Source organism: Palaemon carinicauda, unplaced genomic scaffold (assembly GCF_036898095.1).
Source record: "Palaemon carinicauda isolate YSFRI2023 unplaced genomic scaffold, ASM3689809v2 scaffold74, whole genome shotgun sequence".
Classification (NCBI taxonomy): domain Eukaryota; kingdom Metazoa; phylum Arthropoda; class Malacostraca; order Decapoda; family Palaemonidae; genus Palaemon; species Palaemon carinicauda.
In genome coordinates, this window is record NW_027172027.1 from 17,501 (window position 1) to 27,998 (window position 10,498).

The window sequence follows — 10,498 nt, forward strand, 5'->3', positions numbered from 1 at the left end:
ACCACTCCTGCAGTCTCGCCACCAGCCTACTACCTCCCCTGGGGTCCTCCCAAGCCAAGAGGTCCCCCAGCCCTACCCGACCACAGACACTCTTAACTCACAGGCAGCCAAACCGTTTCAAGTTTTACATTTGTTTCTTTGCACAAAGCACTTTTTCTTCTTCTTCTTCTTCTTCTTCTTCTTCTTCTTCTTCTTCTATTAGCGTGCTCTTTTTTCCCCCATTCGTATGGAGAGCTTATCGTAAGATATATATTTTTTATAGCATATTTTCATTCGATTTCATTTCTTAACTTTTCCCTAGCTAACAGCTTAGCTAATTAAAAGTGCAGCAGTGTAGCTAAATCTTAGAAACCCAAGTTATAAAAGCTATTTTTACCGTTTATTTTCTAATATCCTTAGTTTTTTTTCTATTTCTCTATTTCCTTACAGACTTCCTTCTGCTGAAGATAAACCTAAATTTTATCGCTGATTCTCAAACCTAATCTTATTTTCACTCTTCCTTCAGAGTTCTTATCAGGACTTAAAGCTATTTTCCTTAATTATCACTATTATTATTATTATTATTATTATTATTATTATTATTATTATTATTATTAGCTAAGCTACAACCCTAGTTGAAAAGCAGGATGCTATAAGCCCAAGGGACCCAACAGGGAAAAATAGCCCAGTGAGGAAAGAGAATAAGGAAATAAATAATCTACAAGAGAAGTAATGAACAATATAAAAATACATTAAGAAGAGAGAGAGAGAGAGAGAGAGAGAGAGAGAGAGAGAGAGAGAGAGAGAGAGAGAGAGATTACATGAAATATTTTTACAATATCGTTCTGTAACGTATGAAATTGAAGACTATATTTCCGTTTAGTAATCTATTTCTACTAAGTAAAAAGGTTAGAATCAGAAAAGCTCTCCCTTATTATCATTACAAGCCAAGCTACAACCCTAACTGGAAAAGCAGGATGTTATAATCCCAAGGCCTCAAACAGGGACAAATATCCCAGTGAGGAAAGGAAATAAGGAAATGAATAAACTACAAGAAAAGTAGGTAATGAATAATCAAAATAAAACATTTAAGAATAACGACATTACATAAGATCTTTCATATATAAACTATAAAAACTTCAATAAAAAAAATACGGAGGGATATAAAATAGAATAATGTCTCTGAGTATAACCTCAAGCAAGAGAACTCTACACCAACACAGTGGAAAACCATGGTACAGAGGCTATGGCACTACCAAAAAGTTGTTAAGAGGTTCAGGTCTGTCTTTCCAGTTATAAATGAACAAGGATGAACATTTTGTACTTGTGAATAATGACAGGAAAGTGAAAATATATCTTGTGCCTCTGTAATGACATGGAACACATTTTCGTAGAAGGAACCTTCATGTATTGTCCGAAATTCTTTTGTCAGTTATATAGACCTACAGTTCACGGTTGCCTATTTCCTACCAAAAATAAAGACAAACAAAACTCCGAGATCATATCATACGTATTGGAGGCCAATGTGGTAACGTCCCTGACTGGTGAACGCCAGATTGGGGTTTGAGCACTGCTCAAACTCGTTAGTTCCTTTGGTCGCTGCAACCTTGTGAGCTAAGGATGAGGGGGTTTGGGGGAACCTATAGGTCTATCTACCGAGTCATCAACAGCCATTGCCTGACCCACCTTAGTCCGAACTTGGGTGGAGGGGGGCTTGGGTGCTCATCATATGTATACTGTATATGGTCAGTCGCTAGGGCATTGTCCTGCTTGATAGGGCAATGTCACTGTCCCTTGCCTCTGTCATTCATGAGTGGCCTTTAAAGCGTTAAAATGACACCTCGCACAAAGGCATAAACATCTCGGTGACATTATTATTATTATTATTATTATTAGCTAAGCTACAACCCTAGTTAAAAAGCAGGATGCTATAAGCCCAGGGACTCCTACAGGGAAAATAGCCCAGTGAGGAAAGGAAACAAGGAAAAATAAAATTTTTAAAACGATTAACATTAAAATAGACATCTCTTATAGCAAAGCAAAGCCTGCTGGAGGAATGTTGCAAAACAAAACTTGGACTCAGTTCTGACTATAAGCAGAGAGAAGGAGAAATTGCAACATGGTTTTCCAGGTCTTTTTGAGATTAATAACTTTGGTTACAGTTCTCTTGCTTGAGGGTACACTCGGATGCACCATTCTCATCTTATTTCTCTTCATTTTGTTTATTTTCCTTTTTTTTTGAAGTTTTAATAGTTTGAATATGAAAGATTTATTTTTATGTTGTTACTGTTCTTGCAATATCTTATTTTAACTGTTCAATACTTCTCCTGTAGTTTATTCTCTTATTCCCTTTCCTCACTGGGTTATTTTCCCTTGTTGGAGCCCTTGGGCTTAAAGCATCCTGCTTTTCCAACTAAGGTTACAGCTTGGCCAATAATAATAATAATGATAATAATCGAAGAAGATTAGTACAGAACACTATATTAGGTTTAAGGTGTAAAGGCCACTCATGAATGGCAGAGGTAAGGGACAGTGATATTGCCCTAGCAAGCAGGATAATGCCATAGCAACTGCCCATATATACATATGATCAGCCTGTAAGCCCATCTCCATCCAAGATAGGACCAGGGAGGGCCAGGCAATGGTTACTGATGATTAAGCAGGTAGATCTATAGGCTTCCCCAAAACCCCCATCCTTAGCTCAAAAGGATGGTGTAGTTGCAGCGACCAAAGGAACTAAAGAGTTTGAGCTGAACTCTAACCCCAGTCTGGCGATCCACCAGGCAGGGACGTTACCAAATAGGCCACCTGGGCTAAGGTTTCAACCCCTAACTTGTTTATGAATTTAAATGTACCATATGTTGGGCAATTAAATTTGCTTACTACAATGAGAAGCAAATCAATGAATGCATACAGAAGATGTCATGTACTTACCATTCACATGATGCCAGGCTGATTGGTAACCCCAGTGGCACTTCTGTTGGAAGAGAAGAGAAAACATTATTCTAATGTGTCAATATAAAATCCTATTCACTTTTAATAATCATTGCATTCAAAATAGTCACATCACAATTATTATTATGATTATTTAAAATACCTCATCCATATGGAAGCCAGATATGGCATGGAAGAAAACTACTAGAACAATGTGCAGAAAAAAAGGCACTACTACATAATATACAGTGTGTAATCTCCCCTATATAATAATGAGCCAGGTGTCTGGTTAAATATATAATAAATATTATATACACACACATATATATATATATATTTATATATATATATATACATATATATATATATATATGTGTGTGTGTGTGTGTGTGTAAGTATATGTGCATTTTAATTCCTGCTTACCTCTCCGCATCCCTAGGGTAGGGAGAGAGGTAGTAGTCATACCCATCAGCACACATTGAGGTCCTTCAACTTGACATAGTTAAGGAATGTTTCAATTTCTGAAATCAGCCTGGTTCTATTTAGATAGGTTCTAACGATTTACTTGGCAAATGAGAATTTGTAACCAATATACTGTACTGTTTATGAGCTAAGGCTGAGGTAAAGTCAAACTCATGCATGGAGAAAGTGTCATGTGCAGCATATCAGGCATAATGTGTGATATCATGAAGTCAAAGTAGAGTATAGAATTTACTATAAAGTTTGTCACTAAAAAGAGTACTTATTTCAAGAATATCAATACTGTATACTGCATTTTTACTTATATTTCAATTACCACCATCACTTTTACTTCAATAATCCCAATCAATTTTGTATCAACTACTCCTGTATATATTTTAGAAGAGAATGAACCACACATTGCACCTCCAAATCAAACCCCACTTTCTGTGTCCCCTTACATTTCAGTGGCCCATTGCTGTTGATATTAATATCAAAACACATGATAGTAAAATTTTACCATCACAGTATTTAATCCCAATGCATTACACATAAATAACTCATTATACATGTAAGGAAATGTGTTAGAGAACACGATAATCCTGGAAAAGCTCAAGAATTATATTTTAACCAACCCCTTTTTAACACAACTATTCTGATTCAATGACAATGCTTTATCGTTAAAACACTGCATTCAGTGATGTTTCGTCCCCTTATACAATGAAATGCAGATTGGAAAGCAGCTAACAATTGGTTAGAAGGAAAAGGCTGGAGGAAAGCATTGAGCAAGGTTAACATCACACACTACCAGAGGGCTAACTCCTTCATAACAGTTCAGAATTAGACATTACTAATCCCTTTAGCTATGAAGATTACCAGTACTAAATCATCATCATCTTGGTATGTGACCCAGAAATTTGAATAAACACAATCTACTTGATTGCCTGTATTAAATACACTCAAACTCAGCATAATAAACAGTGCTGTTTTAATGAATTATCTATGATTAATTTACTATTGAAAACTCCAAATGACAGTCTTATCAAAATGTAAATGACCAAGATGAATCAGTGTTTGAACTCTAAGAGAGTATTCCTTACTTCCATCATTTTCCAATGACATACACAACCCATCCTGTATTATTATTATCATCATTATAATTATTATCATTATTATTATTATTATTATTATTATTACTTGCTAAGCTATAACCCTAGGTGGAAAAGCAGGATGCTTTAAGCCCAGGGGCCCGAACAGGGAAAATAGCCCATTGAAGAAAGAAAATAAGGAAATAAACTAATAGAGAAGTAATGAACAATTAAAATAATATATTTCAAGAAGAGTAACAATATTAAAAAATATTTCATATATAAACTATAAAAAATTTAAAAACAAGAGGAAGAGAAATAAGATAGAATAGTGTGCCTAAGTGTACCCTCAAGCAAGAGAACTCTACCCCAGGGCAGTGAAGTCCAAGGTACAGAGGCTATGGCACTACCCAAGACTGGACGACAATGGTTTGATTTTGGAGTGCCCTTCTCCTAGAAGAGCTGCTTACCATGTATATGTTATGTTGACTGGAACTTCAACATAACAAGACTTGACAAAAAGCCTAGAGATTGAAGACAAAGGTAAGGTTGACTATTAATAACTAAAGTAACCAGTAAGATTGCAAAAGTTCACCAATTTTCATTAAGGAGGATTTTCTGACAGTCCATATTATGTACAAAGCTCATATTGCTTGCACTGTGCCCTCTTCAGCTAATTCTAAGTCAAAATCCTACTTCCATCGTTGAACTCTGAATATTAACATTGGCAAACACTGTATTACAAAACAGTTCTAATCCTACAGTATCAGATTATAAAGTAAACCAAGTGATTAGGATATCTGTAGAAATATTTCACTTAATACTACAAGCAGTTTGGCAAATAAAAAGGCCTTCAATATCTGGCAGGCTCTGCTTAGAATCTAAATAAAAATCCACAAGATGGAAGAGAGAATTCCCTTTGTGTCTAACCTTGTAATGAAACACCCAGTAACTCTGCACTTTGCTATAATAAACACATCCTAGCAAAGTTACTAACTGTTACATTAGATACAGAAGTTCTTAGAACCTTCTCCACTGGCATATGTACTGATATTTTATAGTGAAACTAGTTGCTTAGAACAGCATACAAAGTTTACGACTGTATAAGAAAATTATCCCAAAATAGCAGAAAACATTTCAATATAAACAAATTATATACATTTATATACATACAGTATATAAATCCAAAAAAAGTGTATACTATAACCTTGAGACCCAGAAAAATGTAAAAAAATAATGAAATGCAAAGCTTTTCAATATTACTCCAAAAGTTATTTTCTATGTGTTCTTCCAACTATTGAAGATACATAGAAGACAGTAAAATCTATAACAAAATACTGTACACCATAATCATACACCATTTTCCAGTGCAATTTCCACTACCATAACAAAAGAATTAAGCTTTTAAGCCAGGAGAAAATGAAAACAAGATTGTATCATGTATATGCACAAAGAATGGTTTTCTCCAATGGTCGTGGAACTAAAGTGACCCTGGAATCCAATCTGTCTTTAAACATGTACAAGAATCTTTATACAGATCACAAGGTAGGAAAGAGTAGAGAAAATTTCTTACAAGACTAAGCTGTAAAGGAAAACCCCGTATTATCATTATTATTATTATTATTACTTGCTAAGCTACAACCCTAGTTGGAAAAGCACGATGCTATAAGCCCAGGGGCTCCAACAAGGGAAATAGCCCAGTGATGAAAGGAAAAAGTGAGAAATAAAATATTTAAAAAAAGAGTAACATCATTAAAATAAATATCTCCTATATAAACTATAAAAACCTTAACAAAACCAGATGAAGAGAAATTAGATAGAGTAGTATACCCGAGTGTACCCTCAAGCACGAGAACTCTAACCCAACACAGTGGAAGACCATGGTACAGAGGCTATGGCACTCCCCAAGACTAGAGAACAAGGGTTTGATTTTGGAGTGCCCTTCTCCTAGAAGAGCTGCTTACCCTAGCTAAAGAGACTCTTCTACCCGTACCAAGAGGAAAGTGGCCACTATGCACTTTACTTTGATAGGCGCACCTTAGCATAGTGACCAAATATACTGTATCATACTACATAGACATAACAAATACAGTATCATGTATATGATGAATCTTATAGAGACAAACTGATGCCTTTAATACAGCAAACTAAGCTTACAATTTCAAGTCACATGAACTAATCTCCTAATTATCCAAATAAAGGCAGAAAGCAGCTTAACATATACAAAGTATACAAGTATACAAGGAAGAGAACACCCAACAAAATGTCAAAAAACACTAGAAAAATGCAGAAATTTATCTGTAAAACAATTTAGAATTAATTATTATTATTATTGTTATTATTATTATTATTATTATTATTATTATTATCATTATTATTACTAGCCAAGCCAGTTGGAAAAGCAAGATGCTATAAGCCCAAGGGCTCCAAAAGTACCCCAGTGAGGAAATGAAAAAAGGAAATAAATAAATGATGAGAATAAATTAACAATATATCATTCTAAAATCAGTAACAACGTCAAAATAGATATGTCACATATAAACTATTAACGTCAAAACAGATATGTAGGGCAACTGATACAACCATGGAATCAACTCTGTCTGTAAATGTACAGTATAGCTAGCTGTGCATCTGGACTTAAGATATAGACAATTTCAATAGAAAATAGTAGCCTAAGCAAGACTGTGAGACCAGAATGGCAGTGACCTAGTAATCAGTATGACCTGATGTTTTTTTCATAACTTGGGTCAGTATAACACCAGAATATTTGTTAAACAACATTAATACAATACAAGCCATCTGGCTAGTACAGTGGTACAGTATTTGCCTTCCATTCGCATGGCGGCAGATCGATCCCCGACAAGGACCGTGAGTTTGAGCTGTTTACGGAAGAGGCCAGTGCTGTGGTTGGGCACCACAATGGGGGATTGGCCTTGCCCAGCTGACGTTCTGGTGAGCATCTAATCTGATAAAACTGGAACTGAAACGAGACACCTTTAACCTTTAAAAGGGTAGAAGAGACTCTTTAGATATGGTAAGCAGCTCTTCTAGAAGAAGGACACTGCAAAATCAAACCATTGTTCTCTCGTCTTGGGTAGTGCCATAGCCACTGTACCATGGTCTCTACTGTCTTGGGTTAGAGTTCCTTTGCTTGAGGGCACACTATTCTCTTTCTCTTCTTCTTGTTTTGTTAAAGTTTTTATAGTTTATTTAGGAGATATTTATTTTATACTTAAAATATTCTTCCTAGTTTCCTTTCCTCACTGGGCTATTTTCCCTGTTGGAGCCTCTGGGCTTACAGCATTCTGCTTTTCCAACTAGGGTTGTAGCTTAGCAATTAATAATAATAATAATAATGATAATAATAATAATAATAATAATAATAATAATAATAATAATAATAATATGCCAGCACATACTCTTGATTTGGCACAAATGTCCAGTGAAGGGAAAGAAACCTACTTATGGTACACAGAAATTCAGTCTTGACTTAATTCACTGTCCTATCTTTCTATAGTAATTCATTTGGAAACACTAAGGAAGAACCAATGATACTGAAAATAAAATCACCCAATTAAACATCATTGAAATGTTTATAGAAGATATCCCATTCATGAATAATGACAGGAAATACTATCAAAACAATAAACCTTACCACTTACCATCCAAAAGAGACTAGAAATTATTCCCTCAATACTGAGCCAAGTCCATTACACAAAGTTATACCTATTGCAATGGCATTACTAATTTTTTTAATCAAAACTGCAAAGCATTGGTAACCAGAGGTATAGAGAGTAAGAGAAACATCCGATTTGTAATTTGAAACAGCTGGAATGCAATTAATACAGGCCACAAATTCATACAAAGTCATTCATGGCATCTATTAATCAACTAGCAGAATATCATGAGAAAATTGTGAGAAAATGAGAAAAAGTAGAGGATTTTTAAAGTAGTGGTACTATGAAGGGAATCCTGATGATTTAATTATGGTACAGTACTTTTAATATTAACATATATATATATATATATATATATATATATATATATATATATATATATATATATATATATAAAATATCTAAAACATTGTATTTGGTATGAAAACTTATTAAAAGGATTAAAATGATAAAGTTGTGAAGAAGTTTATTAATACTATTTATTATTATTATTATCATTATCATTATTATTATTATCATTATTACTAGCTAAGCTACAGCTCTAGTTGGAAAAGCAGGATGCTATAAGCCCAAAGACTCCAAGAGGGAAAATAGCCCAGTAAGGAAAGGAAATAAAACATGAAAATAAATATATTACATGATTAATGAGAAATATTATTTGAATGAAAGTGATGGCAAGTCACTAAGTGGGAAGAAAGTGCATCTATAAAGCTGATTCTGATATGAAAACACCATTAATGTAAAGTTTCTAAATGGAAATGAGTTTTAGAGGAATCATAAAAATGTGATAAACAAAATTATATATATATATATATATATATATATATATATATATATATATATATATATATATATATATATATATATATATATATATATATATAAGGCAGTAGCTTGGCTAATAATAATAATAATAATAATAATAATAATAATAATACATATAATAGTAATTAAAACTGGAACCAATGTATTATTCTGTAAGTAATAATCATTTTATCATATTACCTTGTTCATAAAAAAGGTTAATGTATTTTCAACGAATATTTATCATAACTAATTTAATATGATAAAAAATATTTGATTATGAAACAGGAATTTTCTTCTTAAGTAGTATTTTCCTATACTGAATATGCCACATCACTTCGCCTCGAAACTTTGAGTCATCATTTTAAATAAAATCGGCATTAATTTTCATATTTCCTCTTCCTAAAATAGGTTTTTTCATGGCAGGAATCCATATATATAAGCCTTATTCACAATAATGAAGGCATAAAGCCGGTATAATAGAAGCCAAATTACATTGAGTTGATGATCGGGAATGTCCGATATCGAACCAGCTTCGGATGAAATGTCCGGTAATTTTACTCATTTATCAATTTAATTTCTATTATACCGGCATATTCTTTAGAGAAGGAGCATATGCAATACTTATATAAATTAATCCTACGAATAAAGTATATCAAAAAGCTTGCATATAAGAATTATGGCCGATTTTAAATACTGAATCGAATTCTCGGTATCTGGAAACCACTATATCATACGTTTCACGAAGTGTACATCTCTAAGAATAGGAAATAAACACTACACAAACTCGTTATAATAATTAATATAATCATTATTATAACTATAATCAAAATATTACAATTAATTAGCTCAGTAAGCCTAATATTACGACAAAACCGAAACAAAACACTATGACGTCATCACCTCCAGCTGACAGGAGGAAGCTTTAGGCCGATGGCCCTTTTTAAAGTTTTAAAATGTAGTTTTAATCTTAAAATATGACCAATTTTCCCCATTACAACGAAATATATGTTAAACAATATCAAATATTATCAACGCAGATAATGTAAAATGAATTATTAGCATACGTAAAGAAGTGAATCAATATTCATAACGGAGTTCAACCTCCCTAGCAGTTCCGGCGACCTTGACAAATATTCCCCCCCCCCTCTCTCTCTCTCTCTCTCTCTCTCTCTCTCTCTCTCTGTGTGTGTGTGTGTGTGTGTGTGTGTGTGTGTGTGTGTGTGTGTGTGTGAAGCTCACTAGAGTAACCTAGATTCTAGAACATCAACTTTCAATCTATTCTAAGAAATGTTCTTGAACATCAATTTTCAATCTAATTTATAAAATGTATAGATATTTTTCTTCATTTACCCTGTCTGATATCAATTATAATTAAATTACACTAAATGCTATTAAAGCATACTGGCTTTTTAGCAAATATGCCGTTTTATACAATATTTTCAGATGGTTGATAGAGGTAGGCCTATGTGTGCAAACATACATACATACAAACACACACTATTTATATATTATATATCATATACCGGTGTATATATATATATATATATATATATA